This window comes from Tachysurus fulvidraco, chromosome 2, assembly GCF_022655615.1.
Source record: "Tachysurus fulvidraco isolate hzauxx_2018 chromosome 2, HZAU_PFXX_2.0, whole genome shotgun sequence".
In the NCBI taxonomy this organism is placed as follows: Eukaryota; Metazoa; Chordata; class Actinopteri; order Siluriformes; family Bagridae; genus Tachysurus; species Tachysurus fulvidraco.
The window spans coordinates 14,826,485-14,852,374 of NC_062519.1; the positions used below are offsets into that span (position 1 = coordinate 14,826,485).

Consider the following 25,890-nt stretch of genomic DNA (forward strand, 5'->3'; position numbering starts at 1 on the left):
AGATCCCATTACAGACTAATCAAGAGCTTGCCTGTGTCGCTTGATACACACAGGCAACTAAAAGGAGAGAGAGAGTAAACGAGAGAGAGAGAGAGAGAGAGAGAGAGAGTGTAACTGTCATCCGAGAGCTTCGCCTCTCTTCCTTGGCTCAGCAACTCTCCTACTCGCTCTCTCCTTCACCTTATACACAGCTACTCTGGCACCTCTGTAACGGCAAACACGTCGGCCCTTTCTTCTGCCTGAAAATTACATTAGATACATTAAAGGCATTTTAACTGCTGGCAGTATTGAACCAAAAGGCTGAACACCTTTAATACTACCATTAAAGGGCATCACCTCGTCTTCTCGCACCTCCACTCGGAGCTCGGCTTTCTTCACTGGAATGTAATTGTGGTCAGAAGACCCATAGAGCTTCACTTTCCACTGGCTAGCTCGCACCGTCCATTTATAATCACACACAAAGAACAAGCAGTGAATAAAGGATCAAGTACTCGATATTGTACATTTTGTTCATTTTGCCATGACACATTTTGTGAGATTTCAAGTTGCCTACCAACACGTTACCAACATTCATTGATGACCAGAGGTGAATTCGTGCTTTATGCTAATTCCTGATGTGGGAACACAAACCCTTTACCACTTCAGGAGATTTAAAACCAACTCTAGCAGACTGTCACTATAATGGATGGCAAATGTGGATATGAAATCCTTGCTGGACTTCATTCAAAGTAAACTCTCAGGCCACCAAAGATTTATTCTTTTTTTTTGGACAGCACCCGGTTTTAAAACCCACATATCCGCAAACATAGCAAAGTGCAAAAAAGCGCAGCATCCGTAAAAAAAGTCGAGTGTTACAATGCCTTCAATTTTTTATTTGTTTATTTATTTTTTTAATCATCAAGTGAAAAAAATTGCTCAGAAATGTTCTTATCTTAATTCTTGTGGTGCGAAAGTTATGGAAATGCTTTCCTGGAAAAGGAAGTGGACCAGTGCAAAAATAATCCAACAGTCGTTTGTGCGTAAGGAGGGGACCATTGTACTCCAAGCAATGGGGAAAAGTTCACCAAAGAACACACAAACACACACACTTCGGTCCAGGCTGGTCAAGGGGCAGCAGCAGGGTAAAAACATTCCAGCTACTGAGACAAGGATCGAGGGCTAATCGTCCACTTCCGAAACCCGCTCTGAAGCATGAGTGTGTTTTGCTTAACGCTAAAACTAACAATGCTTTTGCCACTTTTGGCAGTTCAGAAGTTAAAGCAATCTCGGCAGCTTATGTAAATGTTCAAACAAAGAACTTTTAGTGGCCTTTCCTGTATTTTACAAAGCTAGTGGGGGGAAAACAACAACGACAAGAACAACAACTGAGAAACTGAGTAGTTTATAGAATAAAAGAAAAAGCAACTTCTTCTGGAATAAGTCAATCCCGGATGTATCTTGGGTTAATTGCACAGAGCTTATTTTAAGAGACGGTTCGATATAACGACCCTGCAGACTTTCCTTCGATAGCACAAAAGCCTAACAGTGTTAAAAATCTTCTCATTGTGAAATGAGCACATACTATTAACGCTAATGTCTAAAGCTAAAAATTGTTGTTTTTTTTTAACCTTTCTCTGAAGGCCACCTTTGGAAAGCAATCAGAAGTGCTTCATCCTTAACTATGTCTTGCTGGGCTTTATTATATTCTGAAGGCCGGACAAATCATTGGCTTTGGGCTTTCTGAAGTCAATGTTCATTTAATTACTAGAGAATTCTGTTTGGCACTCTTCATTTTCTTGGCCTCTGCTGACTTTTCTTGAACTTCGTTGTTCAATTAAAAACACCTACAAAGGCACTTAGAGACTTAGTTTCAGAGCAGTATGTCTGTTTAGTTTGCCTTGTTTTACTTCCTGGGTTTTTAGAAAAGTTACCGTTTTATTACAGTCCAAAAGTATCTGAACAGGCAGGGGTGATGTTACCACCACTGGATGAAGGCTTTTAGAGAAGACGTTTATATGTATATATATATATATATATATATATATATATATATACATATATATACATATATGTATGTATATATATATATATACATATATGTATATATATATATATATATATATATATATATATATATATATATATATATATATATATATACATATATGTGTATATATATATATATATATATATATATATATATATATATATATATATATATATATATATATATATATATATATATGTCCGTAGCACATGATACACACCGCTCATTAGCCCCTGATGTTTTGGGATTTTCTGCACAGCTTTCACAATGATTGTCATCAACTGATGTTGTTTTCTTTGGCCGACCTGTTTGATGTCTGCTTGTTAGCTTTCTTTCCAAATTGTTGCACTGGCTATTCCCAATGCTTGTGTAATGGCTCTAATCGATGTATCCTCCTTTCTCAGATTCAAAATGAAGCTCTCTGGTCTTCATGTTGTATTATCCACTTTAACAGCAAATGCAGTGTTCACAAGTGAAACCCAGGGCTTCACAACCAAGAATAAAACAATCAATCCAACAGGACCAATCACACCTGGCGAAACAAGAAGCATCTGTCAGTCACATGTTCCATTCATTTTAATGGATCTTTGGATCTTCGGATTCAGGGAACTTGATATAACTTTGTTCTGACAGAATAACCTGTACACATCTTGTTTCAGCTATTTAGATCAGTGGTTCTTAAACTTTTCAGACCGCGACCCCCAATATTAGACTGCTGATGACCCGCGACCCCTCCCCCCCTTTTTTTAAACTGACAGAGCTAAAAAAAAAAGAGAACACAATCTCTAAGCCATGTTATTTTCTTAACAAATTATGGACAAAAACAAATACATCCCATAACTGTGAAATGCTTACAGACAGAATACGAACAAGTTGATTGTAACACGCGTACAGCGTTGACTGGCGCCTTGGAACAATTATAACTTCATAAACACCGTTTCATTTTTGATCAAGTTTAGATCTCAAAATAGACCGATCGCTGTTTAGAAAAACACCAAATGTGCATCTAGCTAGCGCATGTTGTTGTGCTGTAAATTGTGATTGACGTCGTTATTTAACTGTCGTAATTAATCGGAGCAAACAAAGTTTTATTTCCGGTTTATTTAAATTATCCTATTTTCAAATATCAATTATTTTCAATTATCCAGTTTATTTCAATTGTCCTAAATTTATACTCGCATCATTACAACCTTTTTTAACAATAAGTAAATAAACCCCCACACACACACACACACCCCACTTTGGGAACTGCTGATTTAGAAGAAGCATAATGATTCGTATCATTCTGATAATTAGCCCGAGAAACAAAGTCCTTCTTTTCGTCACAGTTTCATCACAGTTTGATCACCTTCCAAACCCACCCAGCTCAGGGAGGGTGAGGGTTAACATGTTTTCTCCAAGCCATGAAGTCAGCCAACTTCTGGAACTGCTGTTCAAGCTGCATCACAGAAAATCTTCCACATCATCTCACAAATGCTACATGTCACTCCCAGAAAGCACGGACAATTGGCTCCAAGACATGGAAAGCTGTGGCAACCCAGGGTATATACTCAGGGTTTGATCTCTTGGCGATTGAGTGAATGCTGTAAGGTATGAATCTTAAGTGGCAAAAATTGTCCGTAGTCTGAGGGCAGCAATAGCATAAGCCCAAACTCTTTTCTCCTTGAGCCAAAAACAAGGTGTCAAGAGTGATCGATAAGCTGAACTGAGAATCCTCTGATGATCCTACCTTGTGCGGCACTGTTGGTTTTTTGGAATTATTCACAGTCTTTTGATTTGATTGTAAAAAAAACAAAACATGGATGGAAAATGGATTTGTTGCGAGCTAGAAAAGTGAATGGATCTACGAGGTCAAAATGACGTGACAAACAACACACCGAGGAGCATTCCTGTCTCCTGTTAAAAGCCAAAATCAATAGCACAATAGCTCACGTACCCGAAGAAGCAGACACACGCCGGGCAAAGCCACCAATGAAATGTTACGACTTGCTAATTAAGGCCACACAGCCATTCTGGCACCTGAGGGAAAGAGGACACTAAAGCTCGGATCACTGTGCCTGTAAATACAGCTCCCAATAAATTCGCTTACACTCACACTTTTCTTCACCGATGACTGGCAATGCCAACGAGGAGCTTCGGTTACCGTAAATGTTTACGTGAATCTTAAAGCATGCCCTTAAAACCACTCACAATCGGTAAAACTCCACATGGAAAACAGTGTGAAACACAAACAGCCACATAACAAAAGTTCACTGACACCACTGGGAAGCCCTCGATTTCAAGGCATGCCCTGTGTTTCCCCAAGCTTCCAAACAGCAACTAATTATATAGCGTGTAAGCCATCAGATCAGGACAGCTAGATATCCTGAGACTTACCGGTAATTAAAAGCAATTAATTTTGACATCCCATGTAAAAAAAAAAAAAATCCCACAAGGTGATATTAGTTATGACAGCAAAATACACTAATAGACTGCTTATAAATAATCCTTCATTTATTATTAGCCTATAATAAATCTCCACAAATTCTTAGAAGGATTATAGTATACTATTGTATAGGCTACTGAAACGAACATATTGTTGAGCATATAGATGATCTTGTTGCTGATCCTCTGTCCTTCCTTTACTCCATACCGCTCTTGTTTTTTTCTGGCCCTATTCCTCTATTCCCTTTTTTAACTGTGCCTCCAGCAATGGGGCTTCTCATGTGCGATTCCACTGGAGATATTGCATCAGATCTTTCCACAAGCTGTTGCGTGAATTGTGCTCAAATGCATCCGTGAGTGTGTGCGCTGAGATTTCAGCCTGGGCGGCCTATGACCTGGTGGTCTGAGGGCATTATTAAATCCCAGAGACGTGGCACAAAAAAAAAAACAGTGGAAAGATAGAAAGTTGCCTCGAATCTGAGATGAGATCAAAGAGGCAGGTTGGGCAGTGGTTGCCATGAGCACCTGCACAGAGTTGACACCTGTGATGAGGTCATAGCGAGGCTGTGTCACAGTGGAGATTGGAACAGATGCACATGGTGAAACACCCGCTGGAGAAACGCCCGTCTTCCCATCGGGGTAAATTAGCTTGCTCTGTTAAAGCCCACGGAGTGAAGGTTATAGCGGACAATTTAATACATCTTCATGCTCTGTTAAGCTTTCTGAATGAGGGTCGGAGCAGACGCTTAAGACGTGCAAGAGACTGAAGCTAATGTCAATAAAGGATATGAGATGAAATCTGCTCTGCTGTCAAGTCGTAGACTGACCAAGGCCGAAGGAAGAAACGGTCTAAGTCACAGAGACATTGAAGGTACAACAGATAATAGCCGTAAGGTCAAACTAGTGTAACATCTAAAGGATATTTAGCTCCTTTCGGTGACGTTGCATGACGTCAATTTCATGGTCATAAGTATGTAAGCCTCTTTATACATGTTTATTCTCATTGTTACTATCATCAAAAGGTATGACTTGCCTATCTATTATGACTCTAATTGCATCAGGATGTTTTTCTGCTCATTTTAAGGATTCTCCAGGTAGCAAGAGCTCAGCAGGTGTAAGTGGATGGAGATGAATGTCCGAATGTGACCTGGCCCAATGCCGAGAGCTTCACGCTCCGGACAAGGCGTCACCGTCACGGCCATCCATCACGCTGCAGCTGCCAACAGCTCGGGCGAGTCCTTCATTATCAGCATTCACAGGAGTGCTGTTACAATGCTGTGCTACTTCGACCTAGAACCCGACTCCATTAATGCAGCTGCACGTGCCTGATTCAAAATGGCCGCTTGGGCAGGGACCTAAACGACTTAACTTCTGTGACTGTAATTTATTCCTAACCCTGAATCTCGTTATAATCTCGCTAACAGTATCTTATATACACTACTTAGGCACGGTGATGCATGAAGGAAATGTCCAGTTAGTGGCTAATTTATGAGCCTTATACTTTAACACAGTTATAGTCTTCAGACCGCACGCCTACTCCGTCGGCACTTTAAAAGTAGTTTGGCTTATGACGTGAGCAAGCAGGGGTATTTATTCATGGTGTAGTAAGGCATGTGCATGGACTTTTTGGTTAATCAGAATGGCTTGTCTGGTCGCATTGTTGTTGGAAGACTCAGGGGCTCATACACTGCTCTGCTCATTAAAACTGCTGTGCTAACTTTGACCCATGACTATGGCTCCACTTCCATCGCTTCCTTTCTGAAATTCCTGATGCTGCATTTGGCACCAACCTACTGGGTGAATTAAGGATGCTTCAAAGGATGAAAAGAATAGCAAAAAAAAAAAACTCCCAGAAAAAAACAGACCAGTAAGAAGATTGTATTAAATGATAAATTTGTATGGGTGCTGTTGAGATGCCTTGCTTCTATTGTTGCATGTGAATCACAAATTGCAGGGGTGATAAGCCTGGTGCAGCTCGGCACAATGGCTTTAGAAATCTGTTCTGCGCGACACAGACATTACTGCACATGCTAGCGTAATTGGGCTTTGCAATTAGCATTTGAATGGCACTGTGTTTGGGCAGAAGGGAAGAAATGATGGAGAGATAGACAGAGAAAGAGAGACAACAAGACACGCAGCACCAGAGAAGGAAGAGAGATGAGGAATCTGAAGACAAAAAATGAAATAAAAAAGGAGGAAGGGAGAAGACAAGGGAGACAGAAGAAGTTGAATCGTCTGTGTGTTCTGATTAAAGATGAGCTCTTGATGGTTGGGAGCTGCAAAGAAAGGAACGTAGCAGAAGAGGGTTTAATTGGCTGATGACCTGTCCTGCGGTAAAATCCTCAGATCCTCAGACAGCTGCGTCAAGGGACTCTCATCCATCCCCTCATCTTTCTCTCATTTCGTTCTCTTTTCTATCCCATATAATCCGTCTTTTGCTGCCGGCTAGCCACAAAACCACATTAGCTGACAGCACTTCTTTGAGTCAGGTATAAGATACACCGCTTTGCTTTTTCCCCCCCCCACAATGGGAGGCAAACGTCACTCTAACATGGCTCTTTGGCAGGGTAAACAAAACAGGAAGTATCTGAGAACGTCAAGCGAAGCAGCTGTTGGTGGGGGGGACACAGGAAAGCGTGTCCCGTTTGGTCACCTGCACTGTCACAATCACTCATTCTCTCCATTAATCAAAGAGCACACACCTGCCGTCAGCACCCTTTCTCTCATTTAGCCCGGGATAACGGTGTCGTGAATAAGCGAGAATGTTTTTCTCCTCCCTTGCTGTTTCTCCTTTCCCTTCTTTTCCTTCGACTTCCATGCTTCATCATGTTCTCCCTTGGTTTCTCTGTATGTCCCTCCAGCTTTCAGGTGACAGTGATAAACGTGCCGTCACGTCTTCCTTTAAGAAGAAAAAGCACTGAGAGATAGAGAGAGCGATACAGATAGGTGAAGCGGTAAGAAGGAAAGAAAGAAAGAAAGAAAGAAAGAGGAAAAGGTGTTTCTGCATACTGACGTTGAGAGGGAACTTGCTGTACGGCTGTCGTCAGCGTGCCCTTGTTACTGTAAAGTCCTTGTGTTTACAGACCAGAAAACTAACGAATGCAGGCAGAGGTCGGAGCCACGGCAGAAGGTCTGAGCTACAGGAAGAAATCCCAGCCAATCCCAGAATCAATCAGTGCCAGGACCCACCCCCTGAGGGAATACACAAGGCTTGCACCTGTGTCCTCCGAGGAACATTTGCACTGGAGAGCCCTTGTTAGGAAAGGCACGTGCAGCCTAATCAGCCTGAATGCTCACCTTGCCTACACCTGAGGGACTCTCTGGCTCTCTCTCTCTCTCCACCGTTCTCACCGAGCACCTGTGGGACTCGCTCCTTTCTCCCTCTCCCTCGTTCTCTACAAAGCACCTGAGGGATTTCTCTTTTCTTCCCCCCCTCGCTTGACACAGGCACTTTCATTGATTTCCAAAACACGTTTCAGATGACAAAGCCCCGGAGTCACTGGGATATCACAAGCACACAATGCACAGCCCGAGGATTGATGGAGGCCCATTCAGCACTTTGACAAACTGATTATCTCTCTAGGGGCTTAAGTGCAGATCGATTACAGGGTATACAAAATAAGAAACGAAAGGTAAAGAAAGACAGAGCCACAGACAGAGTGAAAGTTTTATCACTTTCAAATGCACCGTCAGACAAACGTCGATCGTACCCGCGATTTGAATTTCCGTATTTATTAAAAATAACAGATATGATTTGCTGAAAAAAAAAAAAAAAACAGTACCCGCTATAATATTTCAGGTTATTTAGAAAAAATGTATTTGGAAAGACCAAGGTCTGCTTATTTATTATTTATTTATGTATCATACTTCATGCTCAAGAAGAAAAGCTCAGTGTCAGTGATTTTAATAAGACCCTGATCTCTCATCTTCTGGTACACCTTCTGGTACAAAACAGACTGTGGAGGAGGACAGAAGAAGCTGTGGGACTTTTTTCCTGGTTTGTCCAAAGGCTTTTCTATCATCCATGTCTTTTCATGTAGGAGGATGTTAGAAAGTCATGGTGTCTAATGTGGACTTAAAGATCGTAATGATATTTGACCAATACGTAGGATCGTTCCTGAGAGTTCCTGGAAGGAGATAAAAATAAATAGTTGCTCGTTCAGGTCATGTTTATTTTGGTGTGTTTGATTGCCGTCGTGTATAATAAAGTTAGGAATATGCTAGGACTGGCAGCAGAGGTAGCGATGCAATGCGTTTACTACAGAGTGCACATCCCCTGTGAGGAGAAATGAAGGTTGCTGGAGTATGATTTAGTGCGAGGCCACAGGGAGGAGGCTGCAAAATCTATCCTGCATTTTTGATGAGTTGCAGCCAGACAGAGATCCACTGGAGTAAGGAACCCCAAGAAGAAGAAGGAGAAGAGGAAGATAAAGAAGAAGAAGAAGAAGAAGAAGAAGGAAAAGAGGAAGAAGAAGAAGATGAAAAAGAGGAAGAAAAAGAAGAAGAAGAAAAAAGAAGAAGAAGAAGAAGATCGACTTACAAACATTAGAAATATAGCTTATGTTCTGCTTGATCCCAGCTAGACAAAGAACCTTCATCCTTATGATCTCGATCATACTATCAACCCAACACAACACAACACAACCCAACACAACACAACCCAACACAACACAACCCAACACAACACAACACAATGCAACAATTATCTTTTTATAACCAGTCCTGTAACTGATCTATGATTTTTTTTTTTAGCATTTTTATTTTCTCCACACTCCGTATCTCTTCGTGCAGCTGGTTACACATCTGGGAAAGCGTTAGACTTCCAGTAACATTTGTCAGGAGAAGAATAAACACGACTTATATCACTATGACAACCATCTGTTGCTTTGACAGTGTTCAAGTAATGGCAATGGATTCTTTGACAAGTGTGACAGCCATCTTTTTCCAGTTGATAGAACTACAACCGCTTCAGGACTTTGACACTAGTCTCAACAAGCCGTAACCATTGTGACGGGGGGTTGGGGTTTTTATTTCAAACGCTGATTTGTTGCACAGGCAAATTTATAACGGCGAAACCGAGGCTACGGTTGCCGCCTTTCATGGGCTCTGTGACTTCTAATCACTCGCACAAATATTTCTTTTTAGATTTTATGGTGTATAAATTCAGTTCTCGCAAGAAGACACTGAATCGTGACTGAAGAGAGTATATAAAGTATATAAAATATAGGCAGGCTGTGACTGGAATAATGTTGGCAGCAGTGCTTCATGGAATAATGTGCTCATGTCAAATGCAAGAAGAAGTGAGATATTACAAGCTGTAATAAACTGATTGTGCCGAACAGGAACTTCTGTGTCAAACAGAAGCGGTCGTGTTAAACAAGAATTTGTAGGATTATAACTCAGGCCAGCTCAGGACCTGAAGGATGCTAGTGGAGTAAATCAATAAAACGCAATGATGCTAGCAAATAGCACTCTCCATATCCATAAATGCTTTGTCTTGTCTTCATTCATTCATTCATTCATTTTCTACCGCTTATCCGAACTCTCAGGTCACGGGGAGCCTGTGCCTATCTCAGGTGTCATAGGGCATCGAGGCAGGATACACCCTGCACGGAGTGCCAACCCATCACAGGGCACACACACTCTCTCATTCACTCACACACTATGGACAATTTTCCAGAGATGCCAATCAACCTACCATGCATGTCTTTGGACCGGGGGAGGAAACCGGAGTACCCGGAGGAAGCCCCCGAGGCACGGGGAGAACATGCAAACTCCACACACACAAGGCGGAGGCGAGAACCGAACCCCCAACCCTGGAGGTGTGAGGCAAACGTGCTAACCACTAAGCCACCGTGACCACTGTCTTGTCTTTGTCGATTACCTACAGGGCATGCAAGAATGTCTTTCATATGTTAAATGAGAGTGAGGGGCAGTTACTCTGTGCCAGCGTGTTAATAATTAGACCAAAAATATATTCAAAAACGCACTGCCTGTATAAACGACGTACATTCCTTAAATGCCACTTTAGTAGAAATTGTTCCAACGATGCAAAGTTTACTGTCAGGGTGGTGCTGTGTGAGACAGAAGCTCTCGCTGTGTCAGCAAGTTGTGATTGCCCTTACCTTTGTTTGGTTAGTTCGAGTACCAAGGACCCTTTTCGTGCCCTTTTATGAAATCAATATTTCCCCTACAGACCGCCAGATTAACGTCCGATGGGAAACAAATACGGGGCAGTGCTCCAAGACCTTGGCCTGTAATATTTTACAACTGGCATTAGTTAAATTACTCTGGCTACTCAAATCAAATGAAGTAATCTAAACTAATCTAAAGACACATAAGGGTACACTCAAATAATCTACTCGCATCAAATGAAGTCATCTAAACTAATCTAAAGACACATAAGGGTACACCGTCTCTCTCTCTCTCTCTCTCTCTCTCTCTCTCTCTCTCTCTCTCTCTCTCTCTCACACACACACACACACACACACACACACTTACATACATTATTTAGATAACATTACCATCTTAAATGTTATTATCTGCAGCTACACTGGCAAAAATATTGAAATATCCACTTACACACATACACACACCCACACACACAGTCTGAGCCGCCGACGGGCTTGACCTGTGCTCGTCTTGGACCCACGAGCCCTATCTAGTGTTTCTAGTCCTGTTAAAATTAGGCTTGGGACTTCAGAGTGTGCGCCTCAGAGCCCCAATTAAAACTCTGCCATCAACCTAGAAAAGGAGGTGCTGTGTTATGGGCGGATGTGTCCCTGAAGAACGTGGACTGAAAAAGAGGCGCAATGCAACCATTAGCTTCTGGAGACTTCAAAGATTGAGGCATGGTTTGATATTTTTTTCCTCTTGCTTAATGTCAAATGGAATAGGAGCGTAATTGGTGTGAGATAAATAGCCGAAATATAAAGTAGAAATGCGACATAAATCGCGTAAAAATAAATAAAACTCTGATAAACAGACAGAAAAACAGACAAGCGAGCAGAAAAACATATCCTTCAGGCATCCGCAGTTTACGAGCTGATTATTACGAAATGAAATAACTTTTCTTTCAGTAATTATTATTGGTATTGCCTTGGAATCAGCAAGCATCCAGTCATTAAAACTACTCCACTCTTTTTTTCCCCCCTCTCCAATACAGACAGAAGCAGAACAAAAGGAGCCCATATGGCAGAAACTAATGTATTAGAAAAGTAAATAACATGCAGTTGCACCGTAGGCAGCGCATTGATTAGAGTTCAGCCCGCAGTCTCAGTATTGACAGGAGTTTTTTTTTATTTTCCCTCGTAGTTTATGATACAATTCTCAGCTGGAGACTGAGATAGATAGACATTGTAGAAATGGTGAAAGAGAACAAAAAGGTGAAAAGAAAAACCGGGCGTACGCGAAACAGAGGGACGAGAACAGACATGTCAGTCCATAGTAGTGCAGAAACAATTATTCCTGTCTTTTTCTCAGAAGCAGAACTCTCTCCGGTCTCTCTCTCTAACTGCCGAAGCGCTCTCTGGGTCGCTTTGACTAATACACTCGAGGCGTCGCCTAGAAACATTCATCTCGCTCCCTCTGCCTCTCTGATTTACCCAGCTGACTCCCTAATCACGCTGCCGAGGGGTGCCACAGGCCTATCCGTGCTCCTGGGGGCTTGTCCCTATGTGCGTGTATGAACGTGATAGCAATGGGCAGCTCGGTCATTTCGACAGCTAATCTCACAATGCCTTGGATCCACGACAGCCAGCTTTAAATCTTTTGCTAACATTTTGTCTGTTTGCTATGGAGTTCTCTCAACTTCACTTGTCTGGCTTTTCTGTTTAAATGAGCTGTGATGTCTTCATATACTCGGGTTTTTCGATGCTTAACTCATCCTAGACTTCATTTTTTTAAAAAGAAGAAGAAAATAAAGCAAAATATACTAAAAATAGGATTAAAAAATGACAGAAAAAAATAAACCTTTGTATTTATATTATTATGACTTTTTGTTTACAGGTTTGTTGGTGTTAAATCATTCATTCATTCATTCATTCATTCATTCATTCATTTTCTTATCCAAACTACCTCGGGTCACGGGGAGCCTTCGTTTCTGATCTCAGGCATCATCGGGCATCAAGGCAGGATACACCCTGGACAGAGTGCCAAACCAACGCAGGGCACACACACACTCTCACACTACAATTTTCCAGAGATGCCAATCAACCTACCATGCATGTCTTTAGACCGGGGAGGAAACCGGAGTACCCGGAGGAAACCCCAGAGGCACGGGGAGAACATGCAAACTCCACACACACACAAGGCGGAGGCGGGAATCGCACCCCCAACGCTGGAGGTTTTAGGCGAACGTGCTAAACACTAAGCCACCGTGCTTCCCCGTGTTAATTCATTTAACTATATATTTAACTATATAAGACTGACTAGGATTCAGGAATAATACATACTGCATTCTACAGACTCACGTCTAACATCTTTGATCAATAGTGCGCTAGTGATCAAAGGTCTTTATAAAGCAGCATAATATTTAGGTCGCATGGCCGTCTCCCTGAAAGTTATCTGCATTTGAGAGCGTCCCGGATGACTCGTACTTGGAACGTGTAGCTCACGCTGGGTGAAAAAAACATTATGTCACTAGGTGACATGGTTATACAGGGAGTAGGAGTGTAATGAGGAAGATCATGAATACTAAATAGAGGATGCAGATCTACTGGAAGGGTTTTATGCAAACAAACACATTTATTCTGCTCTCGTGATCAATCATTGTTGTCGCTATCGAGCTCTATAATAGCCATGTCTGGCTCCAGAACATGCGTTTTTTGTGTCTGGAGTAATGGACTGATCAACACGGGTTAGTGTAAAAACTCCATTTGTAGCACTATTTGTGTAGGATGAGGAGATAGAGATGGAGATGGAGATGTATGCCAAAGCCAGACTAAAGCAAAGCCATTAACCTTCTACAGGAGTTTGTTTTCTACTGACAAAAGGAGAGGGAAAAAAGCGTTGAGTTGTAGATGCTCTTGTATTGTGAACAATGGCCTCCTGCCCTTGGTTCTGCTGGGAACAGAGCAGAGATGGAGAACTGGAGAACAGGGAAAAAAGGAAAGGAAAGAGAAGGAAAGGAGAGGAAAGGGAGGAAGGGAGGGGTCACCTCTGGGTCCTTGGCAGCCTGAGCTTTTCAGGTGATTTATGGGCCTGCAGGGCTTCCGTAGGCTGCAATGATTTTCCCAGAGGCCTCTGCGCAAGAGCCAAAATTACACCGCTCTTCTCAACTTCTCTCTCCGTTTTCTTTCCGTGCTCTTTCTCTTTTTCCAGCAAGTCCCTGGTTGATCGCTGACGGCAGCCAAATTATTCTCCTTCTTCCGTCTTCCTCCATTCTCCTTTCACTCCTCGGTCTATCTGTTTACCGCTTCATCCCTTCTTCTCTTTCTGTCTGCTTCATTTGCTCTTTCCAGTTGTGGTATAACAAGCCTGTGCTCTTTGTGAGAGTGCACTGACCTCCACGCTCGCTCTATTTAATTGAAAGCGCCGTAACACATTCAGGGCATCCGTTCCCCCTCTGTACCTCCTTGAACCGTGCTACTTCCAACACTTGTTGCCTGTTGCTAGCTCATAAAAGCAAATGCATCTTATTTATTTGATATGGCTTTATTTTCCATTTGTGGCATGGTACTGTTCCACAATAGGTCGATGCAGACAGCGAGTGTGGACGGGGAAGATAGAGAGAGAGAGAGAGAAAACCATGGACAATAAACAGAGAAATCCATAAAACTAAGCCTCAAGGTTTAAATAATATGTCTCGTTCCCATCCAGGCCTTGCGGTAGATATAATATCCTCTTATGAGAAGTGCTGAAGCATCAGACACAAGCACACCTTCCTCCTATACAACTATAATTCTGTGGCTTGGCCTCACTGACTTGGAGTTTGGTTTCCATCTCTGGTCGCTGACTGTATTAATTATTTTTCGAAGCCAATTAATTTGCGGGTATGAGAAAGACACGCACGAGCATGCACGAAATTGGCTGAGTGTATAGATTAGACTATCATAACACGCCAAACAGACAAATAAATGAATATGGACAGAAAATCTCTTCCTTTTGCTGTAGGAAACGCACGCCAATGTACAATCTCGATAACTTTTCCCCCAACATGTTCTCTGTCTCACTCGGTTTGTTTATTTCTCAATAGGTTTTTAATTTAAGCTTCCGACTTGGCATTACGTTAAATTTAATTTGCCGATATTAAATTGAAGCTCATTACGGTTTAGTGTTTGGGTCTTTTCCAGAGCGTACATCTTGGTTTATTAAAGCGTTCAAAAGATAAACGAGATTTAAGAGAATCAAAAAACGGAACGTAAACAAGAAATATCTGGACGTATTTAAAGAAAAAAATAGTAAATAAATTAAAAAAATCGCAGCCAGGGACTGCTTCCAGGGTAAATAAATTTCCACACATCCCCTAAACGATACCAGCACAGATTTTTGTCACGGGCATAATTTAGCTGTTCAAATATTAGGCACATTAAGCAAATGTATAGTGTTATAGTTATTTATTGGAGCCATTAGTGCTTTTTCCGCTTCCGAACTTTCCACCCGTGATAAAACACATCTGTAAAACCTTTCGTCTTTTCAGATTAACAAGGCTGATTAAAATTAAAACATTAGAGCTTCGAACTTATAGCTAAAATTATTAATAATAATCACCATCACATAGGCTTGTTTTAAAGTTATTAAACTATTTGAAGTTAGAAAACTAAATTTTTTTTTTAATGTAACACACATTAGTGAAGCTGCTATAATGTTAAACCCATAAACTTAAGTACCACTCTATTAGGCTATAATCACTAAAAAACTATAAAAACACTATTTTTTTTATACCATCTTCATTAAAAAATAAAAAAAAACAATGGCATTGCAGATCCTTAGAATAATGTTGTGGATCCCCGAGGGCCTAAAAGACCTCGCTTGGAAAAAAAAACAAATGAACTATATGAATAAAGAGGACGCTTTAATCACTGGTTTATTAGCTCTGTCTGTTTAGTAGGACTGCGTGACTCCTGATAAAATAATCATGATTTCTGCTTTAGAATAAATATCACATTTTTTGACACAACACTGTTGTCTGCCAGCGTCTTACTGTAGTTAGTTTACCGCCAGATAGCTACTATTTCTAGCAAATGTCTGTTAACGTATTGATTTGAATTTCTGATTCTGAATTTCTATTTACTGTATATAGGTACTCTTGATAATGTAAATCGCATGAACAGTAAACTTAGGGTTGCCACCTTCAATTCAACCTTTATTAACTTATTATTAAATTAACAGATCCATAACTTAGTAATTATGACTTGCAAACTTGCAAAAGATCTTCCATGAACATCATGAACATAATATCAGTGGATGTATGAAACTTTCAGAGCTGGATGCGGGGGGTATCTGGAGATGCCATCGTTTCATATGGATTTTCTGTCACTCTGACTCTGTCAAAAGACCCGGTGAGGCGGCGTCCCGCCCTCCTCTGACTCTATTTGGCCGTGATTCACTAAAACAAACCAATCAAACCAACGATGGCAACGAGTATTACCCAATCTGGGGCAGTATAGGACGCGTCTCCACACAATGCGGGTGGGGTGATTTGCATGGGGTGCTGTATAATGTGGACCTATGTAAAATACAGGACAAATCACGTCATTTTGCCTGTAAATACGGGACGATTCCGTATTTCACGGGACGGGTGGCAACCCTAAGTAAACTCTTGGTGCGAATCACAAGCAATTTTTATGTCTGATTAAAAAATGTATTGCTTCTGTTTTTCTGCTAGCTGGTAGCTGCTTATAAACCTCGCGGGGGGAAAATAGTTTGTAATATTGTCATAGTCTTAGATCACAAACACCAATCATCCATTTCATCCAGTTTAGTAGTAATAGTAATAGTAATAGTAATAAAATTCAATATTTCTTTAGGAAGTACTGTACTAATTTGCTCGCTTTCTGGATTTGCACAATGGGTCACGTGGTGAAAGCAATGCTGCAGAATTGACGGTTGACGATTGAATCGCACTGACGAATGAATTTCGTTTACAATTTAAATAAATTAAGTTAGCAACTGAACTTTTTTGTGCAGCCCTGCTATTCGACGCCTAAAGTTGGTGCGAACTGCAAATCTCAGTTCTCCTACATTGCTATACTTGCCATAAGTATGTAGATTTGCTTTTAAATAAATGGCATTAAAATGGATTTCCAGTAGTTAGCAACTATGCTAATATAGTATATGAATCCACAGAGTCTGCCATTAAGGTATCACCGTCGGTTCAGGCCGCAAATGACTCACATCCATTCCGTTCCATTTGCATACATTAGCAGATTCTATGCATGTTGGCGAGGCGCGGATGAGCCGAGCTCCGACTTCTGACTTGAGGCAGCGGAGCCTCCCAGCACATAGACTCTGATTTAGGGTGTAGAAACATCATCACGCACAGCAGGGAAGAGACAGAGAGAGAATGGGGGGCGAAAGAGACTTTGACACAAAGATGCACTCTGCTGAATACAAGGCCTTGTTTAACTCAACATTTTGAGCTACAAAAGCCACGTTTGTGTGTGAGCTGCTCTTTAGTTCAGCCAATTAGGCAAGCGTTCGATTAAGGCGTACAGTGGAACAGCGCAGGGGAAGAGGAAGCAATAACTCTGCTATCAGCGTGTAGTGCTGCTTTAGCATGGCCGCTGAAATCAATAGGGCTTGTGTTAGTCTCTTCATAACAGATAACTGTAGGGGACAGGAAAAGTCCGTACATGAACCTAGAGCCCTTTTCCCGTCGCCTGTGTATTATACACCGTGTACGAAGGTGAGCAGGGTACAGATTGGGGCAGGACTTGAGGCATTGTCAAGGGGTTTTGTCAAGCTGTGAGTTGCACAATAAAGGATTTACAAGTAATAGGCAGAAAAAAAACACAGTGAGAAAGAAAGAGGAGGCTCACAGGAGTCATCCACCCCCTCAGGGCTTCTTTATACTTAATGTAGCTCTGGCTCCATTTATACAGCTAGACTAATCCTGTTTCCACCATAAACCTGTTAACACCACTGAAACACACACACACACACACACACACACACACACACACACACACACACACACACACACACACACACGCACACACGCACACACGCACGCACACAAACACACATACAGGCACACAAGTAAACATGGTACATCTAAGTCACACACACACACATTCACACGTATACATACATACACACACACACATTCACACGTATACATACACACACACACATTCACACAAACACACAATCACGCGTGTAAACACACTCACATACACACTCACACACACACACATACATACATACATACATGCATGCATACATACATACATATACATATATATATATATATATATATATATATATATATATATATATATATATATATATATATATATACACACACACACACACACACACACACACACACACACATACACACACGCATTTCATGACATTTCATTAAAAAAAAAAAGATCCTGACACCAAAATCCGATTTTAAAGATCTAATGCTGCCGCAAACGCTTATATTCTAACTGTTTATCTGATAAGATGGTGAGTCGACTCTAAATCCAGGGAACTTTGTATGGTTTTGAAAACTCTAGTCTGTAATCCTTATTGCAAATAAAGAGCACATTATTTTGTTATCATCACAAACTTCTATTGCTTCTCTAAGACTCCAAGACTTTACCAAAACGTACCCTATGACTATTTTCTACCACGTACAGTATATAACACACCCTACTTACTGTACAAAACTGTCTACAGAAGACTGGAAACTCATCAGTGTGACATGTTGCCCCTTTTAATGACTCACCTCTGACTCTGACTCTATGCTCACTTGCTCGAATTGACATTTATTCATGCAGATCTCACGCTTAACCGTCTCCAGGTTCCTGACGCAATGCCAGGCATCACTAACACCTCCCTGGTGATCTAGATCATTATTTATCTTATCCGTCAGTAAAGATGAACAGAACGCCGTCCTTTGTCTAATCTAGATCGGGGTCACAGCCGTAGTACGGTGCTGTCGACGAATAACATGGCAGCACCGGGACTTGAACACTCAAGCTTACGATCAATAACCCAGACCATTAAACACTGAGCCACCGCTGTTCAAACTGCATATGATGAGATCTGAACTAGCTTCGGCGCTACGCCGGATCACAGCTCTGTCGAATTCTTTAAATCGAAGGTGTTGTTTCCTTTAAAACATCATGGTTTCTATAGTAACCGTGCGCATGGGGATTTATATGGTAGAAGCCGCACAGAAGGTCAAGCTTTCTGTGAATAGACGCTTTGTTTTCTAGTGTTAATAACAGCGAGAGGGGGTGAAAATAACTGTTACGTGGACGTTCCACGGCGATAAATGTAACTATGAACAAATAAAGCACTTGTCGTTTGTTAACTGATAAACAACCGTGATGGGTGTCATGCTTTTGTAGTACAGGAGGAATAAATCCGGTGATGTCGCTGGAATATAAATCTACTTTAGCATGCTAGCCTACGATGTGACACCACATTTGGGTTTGATTACTTTGTCGGGTTTTATTCCTTACACACCGCACAGCCGTACGAGATAACTCGGTGTGCGCCGAGAAAGCCTCTGATAATAGGAGACTCTGTCATCTCTGTTCATTTTTTCCAGCATAAGCAATGCAGAGCTCTCCGATCAGATCGTTCTCACTTCCAGCCTGCATCACTAACCCGATCGATCCCGCCTGGATCCGGGATGAGAAACTGACCGATCATTTCCCTTCGGATTTTCAATTATAAACTACTAAACATCTGCAATAAAGGCAGCAGTTTGGTGAGTAGGAAAGATCCATAACAGACCGCACACACACACACACACACACACACACACACACACACACACACACACACACACACACACACACACACACACACACACACACACACGCACAGGTGTTGAGTAAGAAGATTCAGCCTGCCTGCATGTTGCTTATGACTAAGCCATGGTTGCTCCCATCAGCGAGCGTGCAGAGCCTGCATCTGTCAGACAAACAGCTGACTCGGCACAAAACCAGATAGTATCAAATCAAGTGGGTGCGGTAAGCGTGCTGCCTGGCCACGGAAACTAATAATGCACACACCTAAAAAGGTCAAAACGGGGGCACGGCGAGGAAAAAAGAGCCTGCAAGCTGGTTTGTATGTTTGCAAAAAAGCTTTCATTAACGCAATCCTCTCTAGCTAGAAAGAGGAACGATAACAGTTGTCTGTGAATAAATAAATAAATAAATAAAGTAAATAAATACATAAATAAATAAATAAATCAGGACTCGCTGACTGACTGATGTATGACGAAACTCCAAGGAAAACACATGCTTTCCAGTGACTTGGAGAACAAACATGTCGAAGCCAGAGGTTCCAGCTGTTGCTGTTTTCACCATGTTGATGTTGGACTATACTGTTCAGAGAAGCTCATCTGTTAGCTCAGATTTTCTGTCTAAGCTTCTAAGCTCAGCGTGGCAGCGACGTGATGCAACGAGGCGGAAACAGACGTTCTTTTCAATAGCGGTGGAAACCATCGGTATAACAAAAGTAGGAGGGGCCAAGCCAGGGAACAAAGTTCACTCTTACACCACTGAGGAGTGAAGCGACGTGACCATAAAGTTTATATTCACAGTTAGACAGGAAGAATGTTTAAAAAAAAGAACAAACCCTAGCACGAAGAAACAAACAACGGGGAGAATCGTGCAGCCGCCCGAATGCACGACAGAAATGCAGAAAATTGTTTCCTCTCCCCCTCTTTTTTCTGGCCCTTTTCTTTAATACTTGTCGATTTTCCTCTTTTATTCTTTCTTGCTATTTCTTCCGTTTCTATCTGTGCTGCCGTATTCACCCGTGACTCACTCTCTGTCCTGTGTACTGTAGCCTTGCTTCTGAAACAAATGCATTCGTCGCGGTTTCCACCGTCATTCCCTCTCTTTTTCTCTTATTCCATCTCCTGTAAACCGCAGTGTGCTGTGTGTCGGCTGTGGGAAGCATATTAAACACCGTCTAAGCCAATAAGCCTGCGGAGTGTGTATTCTGTGGGCGCGGTAATCCGGGCCGTGCCAGCGCCAGAGTGTGTGTTTTTGGAAACCGATATTGCGCGCCTTGATGAGTTTCTCTCCTCGCCTAATTTGCTTTCTCGCCAGGGTTTTAATTAGGGCAGCCATTTTGAGTTTCGATCCCCTTCGTTTTCTTTGAGGAACGTTGGCCATGATGTCATCGTCATCCAGAACATTGTGCACTGTCGACTCTTCGCAAAAAAAAAAAACATATTACGGAGTCAGCAGTGGACGGAGAATTGGAGTTTAAAATCATTACGCTCACATGCTGACACACCTACACACCAAATCAGCGTTATTTGTTGGTTTTAATGAATGCACATTGGATTATGTGCTACAGGGAGACAGCATGAGAGAGAGAGAGAGAGAGAGAGAGAGAGAGAGAGGGAGAGGGAGAGGGAGAGAGAGAGTACGCATTTCTCTGCAATCAAGTACCTCTTGTGCTCAACGCAGGAAATAATCACATGCACATAAACACTGCTGCTGCGCTTCGCTCTCAAGGTGATGGTGCTTCAAACAGGCGCCGTTTTAAAAAAACAACCTACGGCTCCGTCATCTATTCGCAGGGAAACCGTTTGTGTTGCATCAACTGTTAATCAAACAGTAGCACATGAGTAATGAAATTAATTTAGTAGAAACTGACAACTTTGTTCCACCAGTCTGTACAGAGAAGAGAAACACATCTTTACCTCCTTTTCATGCCATATATCCTAGTGCGTCTCTTTTTGAGAGATCCTGCTCTACACACTACATTTATCAACCTCTGCTAAAAGACTAACTGAGCTTCATGGATAAATAGAGCTTTGTAGAAGTGTATGATCAAACTGCCAGGTTTCCTGTAGAGAGACATTTTACCTCTGATGTGCTTTCCACGGGACACCACGGCATGGTGATGGTAGACACGTCCACACTAGAGGTCTTAATGGGTACACTTAGATCTGAAAACCCGAGGTTCAACCCGAGACCCGAGTTTCACGTGTGCCTCGGACATGGGTCGGGTATAATAATAGCGGCATCGGGTCTCGGGTACTTTAAATTGAATGTGTTTTTACCAAATGGACCCGAGAAGACCTGAACTACTGTATCTCGTGTGTGCATCTACTCGAGTAATTTTCCAACCTCTCCACAGTTTGCTAAGACCGCTTGCGACATGTGGCTGGCGACGTGTGGCTGGCGGTAAGCTAATTTTAGTTGAAACAGACCTGTCAATCAATTTTGAATCCACTCTGTAGTGGTTACTTTAGTGTAGAATTATGCAACATTCGGGTCCAGTCGGGTTAAAAAAAAATTGCCAACAGGTCGGGTCGGACTCGGGTCTAATTCTTTCGGGTTTGTCTCAGGTCGGGTCTTTCTTATAAAAAAAAAATTATGCACGTCGGGTTCGGGTAAAAAGTGATTCGGGTCGCTCCGGCTCGGGTACATTTCTTTAGACACGAGAAGACCTCTAGTCCACACTCACAGGGAAGAAGTATGCGTCACGCCTGTCCTAATAGGAGTCGTGATGTGGCGGCCTAGTGATTGGTCTACGAACCTGAACGTCGTGAGTTTGAATCCCAGCACTACCAAAGTTGGGCCCCTGATTAACCCTCAGCTGTATAAAATGAGCTAAAACTATAAGTTGCTCTAGATAAGCGCCTCTGCTACATGCTACATAAATAAGTCTGCGCTCACACGCTGGTGTCCAGTTTGTTATGTGGCCTTCTTTGAAACGACGTTTTATCGGTTCGCTACATATAAAAGTCGAGTCAAGCCGACTAAAGCGTGTACACTTCGGCGGGATGAAATATTGTGCCTCGAGGAACGCAGTGTTGCGTACAAGTCAATAAAGAGCTCTGTACACAGTGTAGAAGCTCGAGGTACCACCGCGAGGGTAGAGCGATCGAACGACAACAAAAAAAAAGGAGGAAAATATATAAATAAATGAAAATCTGTACTCAAGCTGTGGAGTTAATATTAGCACAAAGCACTAAAGGAAAATAAAAGGGTCTTTGAGGCTAATACGTACAAAAGTAGGGAAAAAATGGCTAGGCAGACTTGCATGATATAGTGATATGATCATCCCTACATGACCATATCGATTATATTCTTACTGAACACACAAATGTGCCACGGGCCTTCGCTAGTTTTTCTTAACTCCTTGAAACATCCAGCTAAGATCTGAAATCAAGGAACTGTTATTCTTACACTTGAATAGTTTTTCTTTCGAGAGGCTATGAATAGTTTTTCCTTCGAGAATGTATCGAAAACTAGTTTATTTCCTTCGCGATGCTGTAGAATATAAAGTCAAATCACGTTAATCGCCTTATTAGCGTGTTGTCCGTGAGTCCTTTGCTAATCGTGTCCTTTGCTAGTCAAAAATCTTTTATTTAACAGCTCACACCAAACACCGATTCAAATGATTTATACAAATAGCAGTTTAGCAGTTTTTTTCCTCCCAAAGCATTAATTTCACTATTCATGGCTACTAACAGAAATTACAGCGATCGGCGCTAAACGCAAACAAAGCGACGTCTAAAACCGAATAGCGTTTCATTAAAAGTGCGAGCGCAAGACGTTAAATACACGACTTCTAAATACGGTCTGAGTACACAGAAAAGCGAGAGAACCTTGAAGATAAAGTATAAAGGAATAATTGTGCAACGCTGAGCAAACTGCCTTTGCAAATTACATGTGATTGTAAGCCATCATAAGTAGCAGCGTATGAATTTAGCAGCTTATTGCATTGGCTTTCAGACTTCATTATGTCAAATATGCTACTACCTGCTCACTAGAATAAATATTGCACTTCTATTTATAATACCTGGAGCGGGGCAGGAATCAACATTTATACTGAAATTACACTTAACAATAAGCTTTTTTTTTAGCTGGGTGGACAAGCTTGCATGATCTACCTATAATTTGTCTTTATTTGTCTACACTTTGCTTCTTCGCATAGATCCTAAAACAGGGTTGAAATAATTTAAGCCCCAAACCCTCGAGAGTGCAGAGAACACAGCAGAAAATCCTTATTCTGTCATGGATTAACCCTGTGGGATTTAAGATAATTTGATCCAAATGTTCAGGACTCTTGCTTGAGCATGAACGAAAATCCCGAATCCCCCTGCATGCTCGCTGAGCCAAACATCTGCTGAAGCCATCCCAGATCTACCTGTGTGTCAGTTACAGCCTATGTTATGATTAAGTGTGTGCGATTACGTGGCTAGCATGTTCGCCACACACAGTAAGGAGTCGGGATGTGATGTGTGTTCTCTGCTCCCCGGAGCAGGCCCCATCGGCGAAGCATTGATTAATTAAAGACGAACGATTCTTCTTCTTTAAAAGCTTTAATTATGCCGGGGAGAGCGTGCAAGGACGGGAGGGCACCGCTGCACTCCATCATGGCATGCTGTATCGCACACACACACACACACACACACACACACACACACACACACACACACACACACACACACACACACACACATGCGCACACTGCTTATGCCCCAGACACACACCATTCATCAGCCACTACAGCATCATATGTTCCTGCCATCTCACACCTAAGAAACGCTGATCTGGGATCAGAGGAACTATAACCTGCGCCAGCATGAGGTTAAAACTGGTGCTGACATCAGATCAGGAGAGCAGAGACAGTCCTGCAACATGCTGAGCTGAAACACTCACTAATCACTGAGTCCTCGAGATACACAAGCTCACATTGATCAGATTTGTTTGTCCAGGGCATCCCACAGATGCTCGATCAGGTTAAGATCTGGGGACTTTAGAGGCAAAGCTAACACCTTCACCTAGCGTAACGGGGTATAATGTCTTTTACTGAATAACCGTTAATACGCCATTGAGGAGTGTACTTCATATTCAGCAAAGTTTATGTACAGTAGGTGCTAGTAACTAGTAGTACTTTCTTTCTAGCTATTTGATAAAGAGAGAGAGAGAGAAAGGGAGAAAGAGAGGCAGAGAGAGAGAGAGAGAGAGAGAGAGAGAGAGAGAGAAAGAGAGGCAGAGAGAGAGAGAGAGAGAGAGAGAGAGAGAGAGAGAGAGAGAGAGAGAGAGAGAGTGATCCTCATTTGTAGGCTAGCTGAGAATTCAGAGTGACATTGTAATGCTGTATCTAACAAAATTTTGTGTGTTTTTCTGTGAGGACATGATAAGGTCTATCTATCTTGGTATGGAAGTCCATGCATGGATTGGAAATATCCAGTTTTGATTTTGTGGGGACATTTTACTGGTCCCCATGAGGTTTTATAGTTTAAAAAATAAACTGTCCCTTTCTAATAAAAAAGTTTAAAGACTAAAATAGTCAAAAGATTTCCTTTTGGATCCTAAGCCATGAAGATTAGTGCTAGTTTGTGCAGGCATAAGATCAGTATAGTGTGTCAGTAGAAGGTCCTCATAAGTACTGTGTGTGTTTGAGTGTGTTTGTGTTTCAGCACTGGTCTGAGCAGATCTGTAGGGCTGCCGGATCCTCGCTCCTAGGTGTCAGTGTGTGAAGTGATGAGGTCATCAGGCCGCTCGCTCTGACAGTGATGTCCCGCTCCACTGAGACAACGCCTCTGCTTTCTACTGACAAAACCCTGACAGCTTTTCATCCCTCATTCTTCCTCTCTCTCTCCCCACCTGCTCTGTGCACTCTTATCCCTCTCTCTACACGGCCTTATGTCGCCTGGTTCCTCTCGTTGTCCGCCTGTCTGTCTCTGTCAGTGTCTCTCGCTCCCACACCTCTGTTTTAGCTGAGCTTCAAGCCTATACCTGTCCTGTTCCATTTTAGCCTCTGTCGTCATGCTAACCACACACACACACACACACACACACACACACACACACACACACACACACACACACACACACACACACACACGACACTCCAGTGAGTCTGTAGTGTACCTGTGATTCCTATAGTTTCCACTTCCTGTTTGTCTTCATCCACGGTTGTCTTTATTCAAGGTTAAATCAGGCTACATACAATATCTAATCACAACAAAATGCTGGAATCTTCTCTCATTTTTTGGAAGCTTTCCCATGTGCCATGTGGGTAGATTACAGCTCAGCTGCGTCTCCACAGAACAGGGAACAGGAAATTGACCTGCGAGTTGTCTGGAAGGCCGCAGGGAGTCTCATCCATCACCCTTTTCAAAGAACAACCCTGTCCGTACAACATTTAGTCTTGTGATCATGAGCCCGTAATTTATTTACATTCGTAATGTATTTACTTTTTTTTTTTGTAGCCGTTGGTGTAATAAATTTTGCGCTCTCACAAGAGTGATCCGATGATTTAAAGCTCAATCCGAGCACCAAAATTGGTTC

At 42.1% G+C, this 25,890-nt stretch overlaps 1 protein-coding gene across 2 annotated transcripts in view; it reads right to left on the reverse strand.

The window, feature by feature from the left end:
• The window catches only part of ptprga (protein tyrosine phosphatase receptor type Ga), a 259,894-nt gene that overhangs the window by 138,260 nt on the left and 95,744 nt on the right, over positions 1-25,890 (reverse strand). The window lies entirely within an intron of this gene.